We start from the raw sequence: 18,456 nt of genomic DNA on the forward strand, positions 1-18,456 counted from the left end.
TTACAGAAAGTGCTGTGTTCAAGTATCCCAGTAAGTGTATTATTATATAAATATGTCTTAACTTTGGTTATTAATTGATATTGATATACTTGGCAGCTCCCACATTCAGGGCATAAATACTCATGATTGCTAGATCCTCTTGTTGGATAGATCCTTTAAGTATGATACAGTGTCCCTCTTCATCTCTTACTACAGTCTTTGGGGTAAATTTAATTTATCTGATATGAGGATGGCTACCCCTGCTTTCTTTTAAGGACCATTTGAATGGTAATGGTTCTCTAACCTTTTATTTTCAGGCTGTAGGTGTCATTAGGTCTAATATGAGTCTCTTGTAGACAGCAAATAGATGGGTCTTGCTTTTTTATCCAGTCTGAAATCCTGTGCTTTTTGATGGGGTCATTAAGCCCATTCACGTTCAGAGTTACTATTGAAAGATATAAATTTAGTGTCATCATAATACCTATTCAGTTCCTGTTTTTGTGGATTGTTTCCTTGGATTTCCTCTTTCTTATACAGAGTCCCCCTTAATATTTCCTGCAGAGCTGGTTTGGTGGTCACATATTCTTTCAGTTTCTGCCTATCTTGGAAGTACTTTATCTCTCCTTCTATTCTGAATGAGAGCCTTGATGGATGAAGTATTCTTGGCTGCATGTTCTTCTCATTTAGGACCCTGGATATATCCTGCTAGCCCTTTCTGGCCTGCCAGGTCTCTGAGAGGTCTGCTGTTAATCTAATACTTCTCCCCATGAAGGTTTGGGATTTCTTGTCTCTTGCTGCTTTAAGGATTTTCTCTTTATCTTTGGAATTTGCAAGTTTCACTATTAAATTTTGGGGTGTTGAACAGTTTTTATTGATTTTTAAGGGAGGATATCTCTATCTCTTGAATCTGAATGCCTGTTTCTCTCTCCAAGTTAGGAAAGTTCTCAGCTATGATTTGTTCAAATACACTTTCTGGTCCTCTGTCCCTTTCGGCGCCCTCTGGAACCCCAATTAAATGTAGATTTTTCCTTCTGAGGCTGTCATTTATTTCCCTTAACCTTTCCTCATGATCTTTTAATTGTTTTTCTCTTTTTTTCCTCAGCTTCCTTCCTTGCCATCAACTTGTCTTCTATGTCACTCGTTCTTCTACCTTGTTAACCCTCGTTGTTAGGACCTCCAGTTTGGATTGCATCTCATTAATTGATTTTTAATTTCGGCCCGATTAGATCTAAATTCTGCAGTCATGAAGTCTCTTGAATCCTTTATGCTTTTTTTTTCCAGAGCCACCAGTAGCTTTATAATTGTGCTTCTGAATTGGCTTTCTGACATTGAATTGTAATCCAAATTCTGTAACCCTGTGGGAGACAGTACTATTTCTGTTTCTTTCTTTTGTGGTGAGTTCTTCTAGTCATTTTGCTCAGTGCAGAGTGGCTAAAAACAAGTTGTATTGGAAAAAGGAAGGAAAATGAGGGGGAAAAAAGGGGAGGGGAACAAACAAAAAACAAAAAACAAAGAGGGGTATCATCTGATTCTATATACTGTAAGTCCCTGGGCTTCCCCTGGAGCTTTCCAGTGCTGCTCGGTCAAGAACTTGCTATTCCCCTGTCCTCCAGCTGGTCTTCTGGGGGAGGGTCCTGCTGTCCTGATTCTCAGGTGTGTGCACCTGGGGGAGCTTCCTGCTCCTGCCAGGTGCAGGGTTCAGTGGGAGCTGTTTATCCTGTGAGGCCCCTGCTCCCTGATGCCTGCTTATCCCAAGCACAAGATGACACCAGGAGGAACAACAACAGTGGCAGGGCCAGCTCTCCAGCCCTGGACGCAGCTCCCACAGTAACTACCACAGCTCCCAGTCCGAGGGGCCTGTTTGCTCTGGGGGTTGGGGGTGCTGATCTGCACAGCTCGGGGGCACTCGCTGTCCTCGCTGTCCTGTGCCCTCCCCACCTCCGCCTGTCCCGGGGAGGGGAGCACAGGATCCTGGGCTGTGTCCCCCAGCGCCTTGGGCTCCGGGGCCTGCACTGCTGGAATCGGCTCTCGGGGGCACCTGAGCCGCTGCCGGAGCTGCTCCCGAGGCCCCCCAAGTGTGTGGCACGCTCTCCTCAGGGTGCATTTCCTCTGTTAGTGCCCCTGGGAGCCTGAGGGCATCCCTGCCCCTCCTGGGATCGGGCCCGAGCTCCCTGCGAGCGCCTTTCCCTGCAGGAAGATTGGTAAAGTTCTCGCTTCTCCGCAGCTGGGCTTTCCTGTCCTGGAGGCTCTCCCCGCCCCCCTTAGCCCGGCTCCTCGCGGGCCCCTCCCCCACTGGATGCTTTTTTAATTTATTTTTCTGTCTTCCTACCTTGATAGATGCCTGAACATTTCTCACTGTAGCATTCCAGCTGTTCTCTCTTTAAAACTCAGGCTGAATTTGTAGGTTTTCAGGATGATTTGAAATTTATCTAGGTAAGTTGGTGGGGACAGGTGACTTGGGGACCACACTCTTCCACCATCTTGCCCTGCCTCAGGGTAGTCATTTCTTTCTTTCTTTTTTTTAAAATAAATTTTTATTTATTTATGATAGTCACAGAGAGAGAGAGAGCGAGGCAGAGACACAGGCAGAGGGAGAAGCAGGCTCCATGCACCGGGGAGCCCGAGGTAGGATTCGATCCTGGGTCTTCAGGATCGCGCCCTGGGCCAAAGGCAGGCGCCAAACTGCTGCGCCACCCAGGGATCCCAGGTAGTCATTTCTTAGTGACAACTCCGCACCACTGGAAGTGGAATTTGAGTTTGGAGTGTAGCTGGACTGTTTTAGCCAGAATAGCTGTATTATAAGCCTAGAATTATACAGACACTTGTAGAATATATTCATAAACTTAACTGACAGAAAATAAAAGATAACCCACATAAAACAGCAGTTATAGAATTTCCAAAATAAAAAGCATATGGTACATGACAAGTGGGTGTCATTTGTCTCTTAGTTTTTCAGGCTTTAGAAAGTTAATTTGGCAATATGTAAACTTTTGCCTCAAGAATGAATGGTCTCAGATGAGTCATTCTTCCAGAAACATATACATAAATATTTAATACCAATTTATTAATTTACATTGAAGTATACAACTGTGGAGGGGACAGATTTTTATCTTCCACCCAGAATTGTCTATGGGAAAATTAGTAGTCAGATGTTATAATTTGGCATTTCCTTAACAGTCAGCCAAATAAATACTTATTTTCACAAATTTATCCATTCATTGAACAAATATTTTTTGAACATTTTCTATATTCCAGTTTTTGGTACATGTCCTTGATAAATAATCAGGGGTGAAAATTTTCTGGACCAAAGAGCATGTAGTACAGGAGATCAACGAATGTGGAAAAATAATTTAAGTAAAGAATCATTTCTGGCTTTTGTCACTATTGTAGAATATTCAAAAAAGAATGAAATTGTTTGAATTGTTTTTTCAACTTCAATTCTCCCACCATTCAGAGAGTAATGTAACCCAACTTGGAGTGCAGGAAATTGTTACTTCCATTTGTCTACAGTGGAGAACTAACAGGACTTTAAATCATGTGGGCTAAAAATTCAGGTGATAACTCTGAGTTCTTAATAATGGGATGAAGGAGTTGGAAGTAGCAGAAGTGGCAGATCCAAAACAGAGACAGTGAGATCAGTGATAGACTTCCACAAGAGGCAGGGGCCTACATGTCACAATTGCACAACTCCAAGATGATGTTTGATGGCATGTATCTGTGAAACAAGTAGATATTCTATCTTGGGAGCTTTGGGAAGGGCCTATGGCAACTATTCTGGCTAGCATAGATACACACACAGAATTGAATATAGGGGCAGGGCATAGGCAAGGGTGATAACTGGTGAGCTCTCCAGCAATAACCATTTTATTTTTATTTTTTATTTTTTTAAATTTTTATTCATTTATAATAGTCACATAGAGAGAGAGAGAGAGAGAGGCAGAGACACAGGCAGAGGGAGAAGCAGGCTCCATGCACCGGGAGCCCGATGTGGGATTCGATCCCGGGTCTCCAGGATCGCGCCCTAGGCCAAAGGCAGGCGCCAAACCGCTGCGCCACCCAGGGATCCCAGCAATAACCATTTTAAAATGAAAGAGTAGAGGTCATATGGAATCATTTTACAACCTTAAAAGTAGGAAAACTGCCAAAACCATTTTGGAAGAAGTTTCCTGACAAGTCACTCTTCTAAATTTTTATCATTTAGAAAAAATAAAGACAACAAAGTGTGCTATGACTCTATGATTCTGGATTATTTCAAATCTGGTAAGTAAACAAGGCAGTCATTACACAGTGCAATATATGCTATGATTTAGGATCCTATGAGACTTTGTCATCCAACCTAGTTGTTCCTAAATCATGGCAGAGATCAGATGCCAATCTTGAAGAGTAAGTGCCTTAGTATGCGCTAAAATAGGAGAAAGTCAGTACGATTATGTAGTGAATTTTCATCAAGCTAAATATATTAAGCTAAAACAGTTTATTCTGAGCTTATAGTTTTCCCTGTGTTTTGGTGCTAAAATATTTCTTAAAAAATTTTCTTTTTTAGAGAGGACGAGTGGTGTGGGGGGAGGGCAGAGGAAGAAAGAGAGGGAGAATCCTAAGTAGGTTCTATGCCCAGCACAGAGCCTGATGCAGGGTTTGATCTCATGACCCGGAGAGCATGACCTGAGCCAAAATCAAGAGTCAACTGCTTAATTGACTGAGCCACCCAGGCATCCCTCAAACATTTCTTATTTTATGGAATTTTAGTGACATTAATGTTGAATGTTTTTCTTAAAAAAATAACTTTCCAAATCAAAATAAAAAGTTAAAAAAATGAAACTCTATAGCAAACCTTGCTGTCATGTGTAGTCACAGGGTCCTATCTGGGTGCTTCCTAATCAGCTCTGCCTTCTCCGAATGATATGTTATTTGGGAAGACCTCAGTTACTCTAAAACCCATTCTTCAAATGCATTTATTTGCATATTTATGAAATATACTGATAGCTAAGTACCTGTCCAAATTGTTTTAGGTACATAGAATTTAGCAGACAAAATGTATCTTCATAAAATTTATATTTTAAAGTGGTAATATAGACATGAAAAATAAACGCGTCAATGTCTACTCTGTTAGATGGTGATGTGTGTTTCAAGGAAAAATGAAGGATGATAAGTTAGATTTAGAAAGATGTAGTAGAGATGATGCTGTTTTGTATGAAGGGATGAATGAAGATCTCCCAAATTAGATCACATTTGAGAAGAGACCTGAAAGAAATGGGGGGACAGGTCATGTTTATGTACTTTTCCAGATTTACTCTGCCATAGTTTTCTGCTCAGTGCATTTAATGAGAAATTGCTTGGTACCAACTCCAGTCTTATAAACCACAGAGATGAGGTTTTGACCATTGTTGGAAGGACAGAATCATTGAGCACCATTATTATCTTTATGACAGAGTCTGGGTCATGAAGTTTCTGTGTGTAGCACTATCTGAGAACATACAGAAGAACTTTTCTATTGACCTAGTATTCCTTTCAATATTGCCTGAGACAAAATAACCAGTTTTATGGCATGGAAGTTTCTACAATGTGCTTTTAAATGTAGGATTCATGTGACTTACCATGTACCCAATCTTAGAAACAGCTCTCCTAGTAAAACAGTGGACCAGCTTGTCTAAGATGCTTATCTAAGATGTTTTAGGCTTAAGACTCTCTTCCAAGAAGCAATTCCAGCACTGAACCAATGGCCCATCTACAGTCCTGGGTTTTCAAGAACTGGCAGACATGGATCCAGGAACAGAAGTCTGGAAGTAGGCTTGGCTCCTCTCACATCACTCTTAGTGAGCAACTGTGTAACTGTGTTCGATGAATCTGCAACTTTAAGCTTTGTCAAGTTAGTCATTTTTTTCTGGGAGTAACACGTCTGTCAGAAGACATTCTACATATTGTAGTGACCTAAATAGATGGAAGCAACTGCTACCATCTATTTAGATATCTTAAGCCAGTGAATCAACAGAAAAAAAAGGAATTATTGTACTCTTAGAGTTCAATTATTCTTGGAGTAATTGACCTTGGCTTATCTGAATTTTGTGAAGCCTGAGCCAATAAAATGTGGTGGGGGGTGGGATGGGGGGATTTCTGTACAAAAACAAGAAGGAAAATTAACTAATTAGAAATTAGGTACAGGGTTTTTGAAGGGACATTTATAAATTATAGGCATTGATCTGAAGACTAGTTTCATAATACATACATTTCTGTTAGCTGGGGCTTATTTCACATGGGACATGAAGGTATATGTTTGACATCTAAGGAATTTTCTGAGGCATTCATGTTCCCCATTTTATTCTATTTTATTTTACTTAAATTTTGTTAGTTAACATGCAGTGCAATATTGGTTTCTGGTGTAGAATTTAGTGATTCATCCCTTATATATGGCACCCAGTGCTCATTACAACAAGTGCCCTCCTTAATATCCATCTAGCCCATCCCCCACCCACCTCACTCTATCAACCCTCAGTTTATTCTCTATTAAGAGTCACTTATGGCCTGTTTTCCTCTCTCCTTTTTTCTCTTTTCCCCCTCCCCATATGTTCTTCTGTTTTCTTTCTTAAATTCAACATAAAAGCGAGATTACATGGTATTTGTCTTTCTCTAACTTATTTTACTTAGTATGATATACTCTAGCTTGATCCACGTCATTGAAAATGGTGAGATTTCATTCTTTTTTATGGCTAAATGATATTCCTTTGTCTGTGTGTATGTGTGTGTGTGTGTGTGTGTGTGTGTGTGTGTGTGTCTGTGTATCATATCTTCTTTATCCATTCATCAATTGGTAGACATTTAGGCTCTTTCCATAGTTTGACTATTGTTGATAATGCTGCTATAAAGGTCGGGGTGCATGTGACCCTTCAAACCTGTATTTTTGTACCCTTTAGGAAAATACCTAGTAGTGTAATTGCTGGATCATTGGGTAGTTCCATTTTTAATTTTTATTTTTTTTTATTTTTTTTTCCATTTTTAATTTTTTGAGCAACCTCCAAACAGTTCTCCAGAGCAGCTGCACCAGTTTGCATTCCCACCGACAGTGCAAGAGGGTTCTCCTCACCCCTGCTACCTGCCCCATCCTTGCCAATGCCCATTGTTTATTGTGTTGTTAATTTTAGTCATTCTGACAGGTGTGAGGTAGGATCTCATTATGGTTTTGATTTGTATTTCCCTGATTATGTGTGATGTTGAATATCTTTTCATGTGTCTGTTAGCCATCTGGATGTCTTCTTTGGAAAAATGTCTATTCATGTCTTCTGCCCATTTTTTAACTGGATTATTTGTTTTTTGGGTGTTGAGTTTGATAGGTTCTTTATAGATTTTTGATAGGTTCTTTATAGATTTTGGATACTAATGCTTTATCAGATATGTTTATTACAAATATCTTCTCTCATTCTGAAGTTTCCCTTTTAGTTTTAAGATTTTATTTATTTATTCATGAGAGACACAGAGAGAGAGGCAGAAACATAGGCAGAGGGAGAAGCAGGCTCCCTGTGGGAAGCCTGATGCAGGACTTGATCAGAAGACCCTGGGATTACGACCTGAACCAAAGGCAGATGCTCAGCCACTGAGCCACCTAGGTGTCCCTACCTTTTAGTTTTGTTGATTGTTTCCTTTGCAGAAACTTTTTATCTTGATGAAGTTGCAACAGTTCATTTTTGCTTTTATTTTCCTTGCTTTGGTGACATGTCTAATGAAAAATTGCTATGGCCAAGGTCAGAGAGGATTCTGCTGACATTCTCCTCTAGGATTTTGATGGGATGCCCCTACAGTGTGGCATTCATGTTCAATGAGAACAGTGATGGGTAATTACAGCAACTGTGATCTGTTAAGGACAAAGTAAAGTAGAGTTCTTACCCTTCAGAATCAGGAAGACTTCCCAGGCAAGAAAATTAGATCATTCAAATTTATAGCTCACACTGCAAGGAACATGGAATGGGAAGTTGAAGAGTTGACAAAGACCAATTATAACTCCCAGAATAGCAGTCATCTCAGGAGTTAGAGTTTTAGGTATTTGGTGTATTATAACTGGTCTCATCCTTATTGTGTTTGTACTTCCTCAATTCAGTAGAATTGAGGGCATCATGTTCTTAGAAGAGGGTGTGTGTGAATCTACATATATAAGGAGTGGGCTGTACCAGATTCAGTGCAGCTGTTCACTCAGATCACTCAGCCATGTTTTTGCACTCAGTGCTTTTGATTAACTTAGGAAGTATAGAGAGTTGAATCCATAGGGGTTGAATGATAAGCAGTGAGACACAGGAGGGAATTAGCAACCAAATTCTTCTCCTTCCTCCCTCTGAAAGACTGCCCTGAGATGCAATTCATCCATAGACCTGTCCAGAGACTTACTGCCCAGACTGGCAATCAGCTGTGTTTTTCCATATATCTGGTCAGCTCAGACACCACATTGTATTTGCATTTCATTATTCCTTATCCTACTTCTCTTCTGCCCCACAGTTTTGTTTCTTTGAGATTACAACATCCAATAAAAGATTATCACTAAATTTTTTTCACAGGCTCTGGTATCAAAGAAAGCCACGGGAAGATTGCTCAAGGCAGCAGGAACTGTAAATTCAGAAGCTCTGAGTCAGCGGCATGCTTAAGGAATAGCAAGGCATCTTGTGTGGCTGGAGGTTAATTAATAAGGTAAGTATGTTAGAGTTGAGGTGAGTGTTAACTAGGCACTTGATTTTATGTGGCCTATTTGGTCTCTGTAAAAAGATTTATCTTTTTTTCCCCCCTGAAGGAAAAACGAAGCTACTGGAGGGCTTTGAGGATTAAGTGAAATGTTCCTCTTTTCAGGAGTTGTGTGCAGAATGGACCAGAGGAGAGATAAGATGAAAATGGAAATTAGGAATTTTAATTAGGAAGCCCTTACAATAACATAGGTAAAATAATAGTGGGTGAGGCAAAGGTAGTATTGGTGAAGGTGTTGAGAAGTGACGAAATTCTGAATACATTTTGAAAGTACAGCTGACAGAATTTATTACTGGATCAGATAAAGGGTATGAGAGAAAAGCTTTGGTCTGAAGTATAATAGGAAGAATTGAGTTACCATTACTGACATGGAGAGATTGTCTGATGAACATTGTTTAGGAGAAGTGAGTTTAGTGTTAGACTTCATAAATGTAAGATGTCACATATGTATGACACATATATGTGATATGCACATATATGTATATACACATATGCATATAAAATGAGGAAATCTCTACCTCTCCAAATTAGAAATCAACAGTTGGTAATGACTAGCATGTTGCTATTATTTAAAATCATGAAAGACAAATAAGATCACTGTAGTTAATAAGAAAGAGAAGTTCCACAAATTTAAGGTAAAATTCCTCAATTTTATAGGATGAAAAATTAGAGGAGACAGAAAGCAGTTCCAGAAGCCAAGTATAGGGAATGTCTCAGAAGGAAGAAGGGATGAATTGTGCAAAGCTGCCATAGATTCCATTTGGCAACATGGAAATTATTCATTACAGAACAACCTTTTCTACAAGGAAAGAAAAGGGGATACATTTAATTCCATTTAAATTTAGCCTCTTTTCTCTCCTGATGGCTCGCTCTAACTTGACTATTCCCTATCACTTTTTATTGGTGTGAAGAGTATAATGGAGATATAAAGAGGCTCCTTGATCATCTACAAGGCCATCCCTCTATCTCTCTGTACTCACAGTCTCCTTCTGTATCCTTCTGGCATCAACAATAATTCCTGTAATGCTGTCCTAGAAAGGAAGGCAGATATATAGAGAAGAAGCAGAAAAATCTTCCTTTATATTCTAAAATATTGAAATATTGAAAGCTTATGATGACAGCTTAAGAAAGAAACTAGTTTTTGAAATCACTTTAAAGATAAAGAACAAAAGCCAGAGAGACTATGAGCTTCAAATTTAAGACATTAACCGCAGAATAGGGAAGACTACTTGGTGATGAGGAAAGTTATTTCTGCTCTAAAAGATGTAAAATCACCATTTCTGGGAAGAAATGGGGAACTGGAGGAGCATGATGAGATTTAAATCTGCTGGTTTCTTGAGCAGGAAGAAGCATCCCACTCTCCACTTCTCCACACCTTTCTAGTGGAACCATAAAAAATGTAGTAAAAATCACAATAATTTTGGGAATCCAAGAGCTAAAGTCTCCATGGCAAGCCCTGTAACCAGTATGGTGACTAATTGGTAGGCTAGCAATTGGTGAGGGTAAGTATCTAGTCAGATGGCCTGATTCGATTCAGTTTTCTTGGGGAATCTGAGTGGCTCAGTTGCTTAAGCATCTGCCTTCAGCTCCGGTCATGATCTCGGAGTCCTGGGATTGAGCCCTGTGATGGGATCCCTGCTCAGTGGGGAGTCTGCTTCTTGCTCTTCCTCTCCCTCTGTCCCTCTGCTCTTCATTTGTGTTCTCTCTCTTTCTCTATTTCAAATAAATAAAAAAAAAATCTTAAAAAAAAGATGGGCTGACTCACAGTTTTCTTTAGGACAACGTGGCAAGAAACATAGCTAAGGATTACTCAGCCCATATAGAAATACTGAGGGGCTAATAGACTATCAGAAAAAAAATCTGTGCTCAGAATGAGAAAGATGCTGAATACATGGCTCTTGCCATAGGAGGCCATGGGAGACCGTAGCAGATACTTTCACTCCCCTCTCATTCAATCATGACAGATGTCAGGGAATGATGATGGCCAGAAATAGGCAGAAGCCATATTGTGTGTTGGCCAAGTCAGCCACCCTACACTGTAACAGTGTAGAACAAAGAAAGCAATGAGAACAAAGAAAGTGACATGGAACAGACATGCCTATTTTGCTGCAAGAGTGTAAATGAAGCTCTTAAGAAATGAGATAGCAAAAAAAAAAAAAAAATTTAGAATGCTTTAGGGGAAGGAAATGGTGGGAGTTGAATGACCACATTTTGATTCAGCAGGAGCAACATTATTGTCAAGTGCAAGTCGGTATTCTACTACAACACAAATAGAACATATATGATATGTTGAGTTCACCTTTGAAGAAAGATAATTCTCTCACTGCACAATTGCCTTTTTATTTTTTTAATTTTTTTAATTAAAAAAAAATTTTTTACAATTGCCTTTTTAAATGGAAAGTTTAAACTTACATCACAGAAATTATTCTATTCCCTAAGGGATCCTCCCTCTTCACCTTATGGGGTGAGATTACAACTTTGGCCAGAAGTATTGGCCCACAATTCCACTTATTACTTGTGATGACTTAGGGAAAAGTAGATGGCTCCACAGAACAACTAACAGATGCTTATGAACGTACATGAGAAAAATTTGGGTCCCACATTACCATTCTCTGAACAGTGTGGAGTAGGATTAGTGGCACCCTTTTATACTCTTTATTTTACATAATTTGCATTGAAAAGAATAATGAGGCAGTGGACAATACAGTGGACACTATATACAAAACAATGACCAAAAATATGTGAAGACTTCAAGTTATACAAGTCTATTAAAATAATCTCTTTTTTTTTTTAGTTACCTATTTCTTCTGGGCAATAAGTATTAAAATATTTACTTTTTCAAAACTGTTTTGGGTTATTCAGACATGTATTTTGGAAGTCAGAGTTGGGAAATTTGGTCTAAGGGCTCAAGAACTTCATTTAGGATTCATTTTTAAAAAAATATTTTATTTATTTATTAATGAGAGATACATATAGAGAGGCAGAGACACAGGCAGAGGGACAAACAGATTCCCTGTGGGGAGCCTGATGCGGGACTTGATCCCAGGAGCCCGGGATCATGACCTGAGCCAAAGGCAGACCCCTCAACCACTGAGCCATCCAGGCGCCTCTAGGATTCATTTTTTTGTGTGTGCAGAGTAAGATACCATTACTCTAAGAATCATATATCCTGATTAGGATAAAGTGGCAGGTGAATATGTTAAAAAAAAAAAAAAAAGCTCTGGGACATAATGTTTCCCACGCACATGAAGTTAAATTTTGCGAGAGACATTGGGCACCAGGAGAAATGGATGGTTATTGGTATCAGACCTACCTATGTGCTCAGTGTACACTCTGTGACAATGGCTTCACTTCTCTGAGCTTCAATGTCACCTTCTGAAAAGGAATAACCAAACTACACCTACATGCTATGATTATATGAGATTATATACATGAATTTTTGTATTATATTCACTTAATATTTCCTTACTTAGAGACCTAAAGGTTATAACTTTCAAAAGGCAGGGACTTTCCCAGTTAAAATAGGTTCTGCCATTTATCCAAATGTGAATTTAAAATTCACAAAGTGTTACTAAACAGAAATATAAAAAGTAAAGACAAAGAAAAAACAAATTATAAGTGATTTTGTTCTAATTACTCTGTTTTCAACTTAAAATCAGTTTTTGCTCAGAGACTGATAGATCAGTTACATAAAATATTTAAAAGTTTCTGCATACTAAAATATCCTTAAATATGACATATTGAGAGGAAAAAATAGTCATATATGGACAAGGCTAATTTTAGCAGTTTATAGAAGGGACATACAGACTAATTTTTTTTCTTTCTTTTTTTTTTTTTAACTAATTTTTTTCTTAAAGATAAACCACCATTAGAAAAAGAGACCACAGAGATCAATTCTTGATTTACAAACAAATTTACATTGGTAACAAATACAGGAAAGGATGCTCTGCAGAAGGACCAAAGGGTACAACTGTGATAACATTCTTGTTTGTGAGAATTTGGGAAACTTTTACTGTTGACCAGTGTGGAGGTATTAATTGATGTAATCAGATTGGAAGACAGACAATATTCATTAAAAGCTAACATGCATGTGCTCATTGACCTAGCAATTCAGCTAGAAATTTATCACATGGGTATTCTTTCAAGTTTTCCATGATACATATCCAAGGATGCTTTTTGCAACTTAGTAACAGCAGAATGGAAATGATCTATATAATTATCAGCACAGGGTTATTTTATTTTATTTTATTCTTTATTTATTTTTAAAGATTTATTTATTTATTTATTCATGATAGACATAGAGAGAGAGAGAGAGAGAGGCAGAGACACAGGCAGAGGGAGAAGCAGGCTCCATGCATGCAGGGAGCCTGACGCGGGACTCGATCCCGGGACCCCAGGATCGTGCCCTGAGCCAAAGGCAGGCGCTAAACCTCCGAGCCACCCAGGGATCCCCACAGGGTTTAATTTTGTATTTTATATTATTTATAAAATAATATATATGTTTTTAATATATACATAAAATTATTTTTATATATAATATATATAAATAATATATATAAAATTATTTATATTAATTAATTTAATAAATGTTTTATGTCCCTGGAATTCAGCTACTTAATACAGTGTGGAGCTCTATATACACTGGTGTTGGAATATCCCCAAGTAGATTATTAAGTGAACAAAACTCCCAGTCATAAAGTAAATAAGTCGAGCAGCACCAGATCCGAGATGACGGCCAGCAGGAGGCTGATGAAGGAGCTTGAAGAAATCCGCAAATGTGAAATGAAAAACTTCCGTAACATCCAGGTTGATGAAGCTAATTTATTGTGGCAAGGGCTTATTGTTCCTGACAACCCTCCATATGATAAGAGGGCCTTCAGAATCGAAATCAACTTTCCAGCAGAGTACCCATTCAAACCACCGAAGATCACATTTAAAACAAAGATCTAGGGATCCCTGGGTGGCGCAGCAGTTTGGCGCCTGCCTTTGGCCCAGGGCGCGATCCTGGAGACTCGGGATCGAATCCCACGTCCGGCTCCCGGTGCATGGAGCCTGCTTCTCCCTCTGCCTGTGTCTCTGCCTCTCTCTCTCTCTCTGTGTGTGACTACCATAAAAAAGAAAAAAAAAAAAGATCTATCATCCGAACATCAATGAAAAGGGGCAGGCCTGTCTGCTAGTAATTAGCGCTGAAAACTGGAAGCCAGCAACCAAAACCGACCAAGTAATCCAGTCCCTCATAGCACTGGTGAACGACCCCCAGCCCGAGCACCCACTTCGGGCTGACCTGGCTGAGGAATACTCTAAGGACCGTAAAAAATTCTGCAAGAACGCTGAAGAGTTTACAAAGAAATACGGGGAGAAGCCGCCTGTGGACTAAACTCTGCCACCACCGATTCCAGCGAGCGTGAGCGGAGACCCCGAGCAGCACATTCAGACACCCCGCAAAGCAGGACTCTGCGGAAAATTGACACGTGCCGCCTGGCGTTTGCTTGTGGCAGTTACTAACTTTCTACAGTTTTCTTTCTTTCTTTCTTTTTTATTTTTATTTTTATTTTTTCTACAGTTTTCTTAATCAAAAGTGGTCTAGGTAACCTGTAAAGAAAGGATTAAAAATTTAAGATGTTCTAGTTCTGCTTTCTTTGTTTTAAAAATCGCTGCTTCAATCTACTTTAAAATAATGGTGTTTCTTTTCTTGTCCAAATTGATCCAAAGCCTTCAATTTACACTTAGCCCTTAAGGTTAAAACAAACAAAAAGGTTGCAGTTACCTTCCTTCCCCTGCCCTTACAATTCCCACTTTCTTGCATTTGGTTTGTTTTTCACTTATTCACTTCTCCCAGACCCAGGGCTATCTCTTCCGCAAAGGAGGAGAAAATGCTCCTGGCGATTCTGGTGGCTTCTCTACTCCCATGTTGCACTGCCCTGTGTGGGAGTTTGTTCAAATTATCCTGGCTCCAATTTATAACATCCTTTTAAAAAATATTAAAAACAAGCAAACCACCACTCACCCCCCCCCCCCCCCCCCCCCAAAAAAAAAAGCAAAAGCAGCCGTGAAAAGGGAGGCCCAGTTCTTATGTAAAAATCTGGCCGGTTTTAACCACAATAACGTTGATTAAATGGGCAAGCCCTGATGTCTGTGTGCCTGGTTGAACTTCAGCCTGGCCTGGCCTGCTTGGGAAACCCAGGTCTGGGCCAACCCCAGAGGAGGGCCTGCCAACCAGAGGATGCTGTGCACTTGTGTGAGGAATTTCTTGCCAGAGAGGCTCCTGAGGCCAAAGGTTGACGGTCCTCCCTGCAGCCACTGTACAAGATGTGCTGCTCACTGCAGACAACCCTGAAGCCAGGATGTCCATGTGAAATTCCACGCTCACCTGTCACTGTGCTCGCTCTCCCAGCTCCCCAGGGCAGCGCAGCCCCACCGCGACCCTCCCTCGGCACAGTTTGGCCCTTTGCGGGGTTGGAATTGGCCGGACTTGGCTGTAGCCAGCAGCAGTGTGGGGGTGCCGGCGCCCTGCTGGCCCCTTCCTCCGGAACAGCCGGCCAGCCCAGGAGCAAGACCGCCTTCCCTCTCCCTCTGGACTCACAGCCTTTGCAGAGTCAAGCTCCACTTGCAGCTCACTCAGTAATATCCTTTACATGTGTTTTTTTTTGTTGTTGTTGTTTTAATTTTTTAAAATTTATTTATGATAGTCACAGAGAGAGAGAGAGAGAGAGAGAGAGAGAGAGGCAGAGACACAGGCAGAGGGAGAAGCAGGCTCCATGCACTGGGAGCCCGACGTGGGATTCGATCCCGGGTCTCCAGGATCGGGCCCTGGGCCAAAGGCAGGCGCCAAACCGCTGCGCCACCCCGGGATCCCCCTTTACATGTGTTTTATGTTGTTTTGACTGCCTTTTTTTGTAGAAATAAAAATTGACCTTAGAATTACAAAAAAAAAAAAAAATAAAGTAAATAAGTCATGGGATGTAATGGTGACCATAGTTAATAATATTGTATTACATATTTGAAAGTTGCTAACAGGTCTTAAAAGTTCTCATCTTAAGGAAAAAAAAATTGTAACTATGTATAGTGATTTAGCCAGGCTTTCAAAATATATGCAAATAACAAATCATTATGTTATACACCTGAAGATTATATAATGTTACAGGTCAAATATTTCTCATTAAAAAAGATGACACCCCCCCCCCCAAAAAAAAAAAAACAAGACATGAAAGAATCTATCCAGTATACTTAAAATTGTACAAATAAATCAGAATTGTATATATCATTTATAGGAATGCATTTTCATTGGAAAGATAAAGATTTCTTTAGAGAAATTAATTCCTGGAAAAGAGACTGGGACAAAGGTAAAACTTAAGTTTTTTTTAGTTTGAACAGTTTAGTTCTTAATCCTCTGCATGTACTATGTTTATTTTAAAAATGTGTTGGTAAACTTTGGGACAATTGGAATAGTTCTCAATACAGGTTATTTTTTAAAGCAAACATCACACTTTGAAGTGTTTTAATTATTTTTTTTTCTTTTCCATTGTGCTTCAGTACAGTTTAAATGACTCTGGTGATAGTTACTTTTAGAAATATTCCAGAATTTTGAAGGGCAGAACTTAGTTTGAAGGGCTTGCTACAGTTTTTTTTCCCTAAATAATTTATAAATGTCCTTCTGAATATGTGACAATAACTCTATAACCTTGTTTTTCCTGTATTTTCAATGGTCTCTAAGGGACTGATAAAACACCAATGACAAGGACTGCACTTTTCATTTTTTATTTCACTGAGAAAGAATAGAATTACCAGCTCCCTCCCCATATATAGATTAAAAAAAGAAATGATCACAAGAAGCTGTTTCCCTCCTTGGGCAATCGCTAGCCAGATAATGGATGGAATAAAAAAGATGGGTAGAGATGTTCATTTGGAGAGAATCATTACTGTACTCTGAATCTCTCCACTCCATTTCCTGGAAATTGGAGGAGTGGGGTTGGGGTGAGAACTACACTGTAGCCCAAACCCAGTCAAGGGACTTCAAGGGGACCATTTGAAAAACTTTGAAATGTGCTTCTTGCATATGAAGACTAGAGACTAATCTGCATCTGATTAAGAAAAAATGCAATTAGGACTAGTTTTGATCTTTCTTGGGAAACCAACATCTCATCCAAAAGAATGACATTAACTTCTTTGGTATTGGAGCCAGAAGAGTTCTGCTCGGATTTGGAGGCTTTTCTTAAATTTACTAGAGTAAGAGTTGCTTGAGTCTTTTGATGGACGATGCTGTGCTGTGCAGGAGAGAAAGCCTGCGTGTGATCCACTTGGTTCTATCCACAAAGACTGCCCATGTGGAAGTCTCAGCAGAAGGAAGATAGAGTTTATAGAGTTTACAGCTGGATGCACAGCCTTGGTCATATACCTGAGTCAAAGGAACAGCAGAAGAGAGGAATTCAAGAGGGAGCCTCTATCTTCAAAAGCTTATGACTGTTCTAGAGAGAAAGGATCCACTTTCACCATATCAGAAATCAAAAGCGCAAAGCTGCTTAGCTATGCATGAGTCAGCCTACCCCAGTCCCCACTTGCACAACTTAACACTGTAGCTGGAAGGGAGCTCAAGCTAAGTCAAGTTCAGAGTTTTTACTGGCTTTCTAATTACTGCATGCATTCTAATTACTGAAATAAATTACTTTCAATGATTAAAAAAGTAATAAGCAGACTTTTAAAATTATCTTAGTAACCAGAAGGCCAGTCAGGGGTCTTCCAGGTTTTTAATTGAGAAGCAGGATAAGATTATCCCTACTGAATAAAGTTGTGACCAAAATTAAAGTGTCATGATTGTTCCACATATGAGCTAACATTAATTAAAATATTTCTAGGATTTTAATCTATGCTGTGGTTGCAAGCCATGAGTCCATTCAGGCCTGAGTGGGAGAGCTATTCCTTTGACTACCTGGGTGATTATAGTGAATTACTTAACTTGTATGAAACTTGGTTTGTGTGTTCATAAAATAATTTGGAAATATTCCAAATATGCAGAAATGAACAGAGAATCACTGCACTACACAGCCCCAGGTAGCATTAGTCACAGCATGGTTTATGTGATCATCTCTCCAAGCCATAGTGTAGTACTCAGCTCCTCATCTGTCTATGATATCATTGTTTTTAGAGAATGGATATAATAGCTTCATCGACATATTAAAAGTATGCCAGTCTTCTTTAGATATATCTTAATGGAATAATAACTACAGTTAAAATATTACACTTACATTGAGACTGTGTATATCTTCTGATCATACCTTTCTTATCCTGTCATAATTTTCTGTTCAGAATTACTACATACTTTTATAATATTAATAAAATCAACATACAATCTTGTTTGCAAATTTTAAAGATTTTGACACGTGGGACTCTTGTATTTACTGGTAAGAGTGTTTCCTTCTCTGGGATCCTGCATCTCTGGATCTCTACACCCTCAGAACCTAAAGATGCAAGTTTCACAAATTCCTCAAGCAACCACTAGGAGTGATGGTAAGCAGAGCCATGCTTACTTGCTTCTACCCTCTACTCCTCAGACCCCTGTGTTCTATATATTGTAAACACAGTGCCATAGAATGATCATTGTTTCTGAATGCATACTACAGCTTTATTGGCATTGTTTTCATTTTGTATTTCTGAGCTGGCATTCAGTTATCCTTTTCAAAAGCTGTTCCTCCACTTTCTCTCTCTAGTTAGAAGGAACTTTTATCCCTTAATCCAAGGTAAACATAGGCACCAGTGTAATAG

General features: G+C 39.4%; 1 pseudogene; it reads left to right on the plus strand.

The window, feature by feature from the left end:
• Window positions 1–13,425: 13,425 nt before the first annotated feature.
• Window positions 13,426–14,074, plus strand: LOC121498180 (annotated as a pseudogene).
• The last annotated feature ends 4,382 nt before the right edge of the window (window positions 14,075–18,456 follow it).

The sequence above is a fragment of the Vulpes lagopus genome, chromosome 8, assembly GCF_018345385.1.
Source record: "Vulpes lagopus strain Blue_001 chromosome 8, ASM1834538v1, whole genome shotgun sequence".
Lineage (NCBI taxonomy): Eukaryota > Metazoa > Chordata > Mammalia > Carnivora > Canidae > Vulpes > Vulpes lagopus.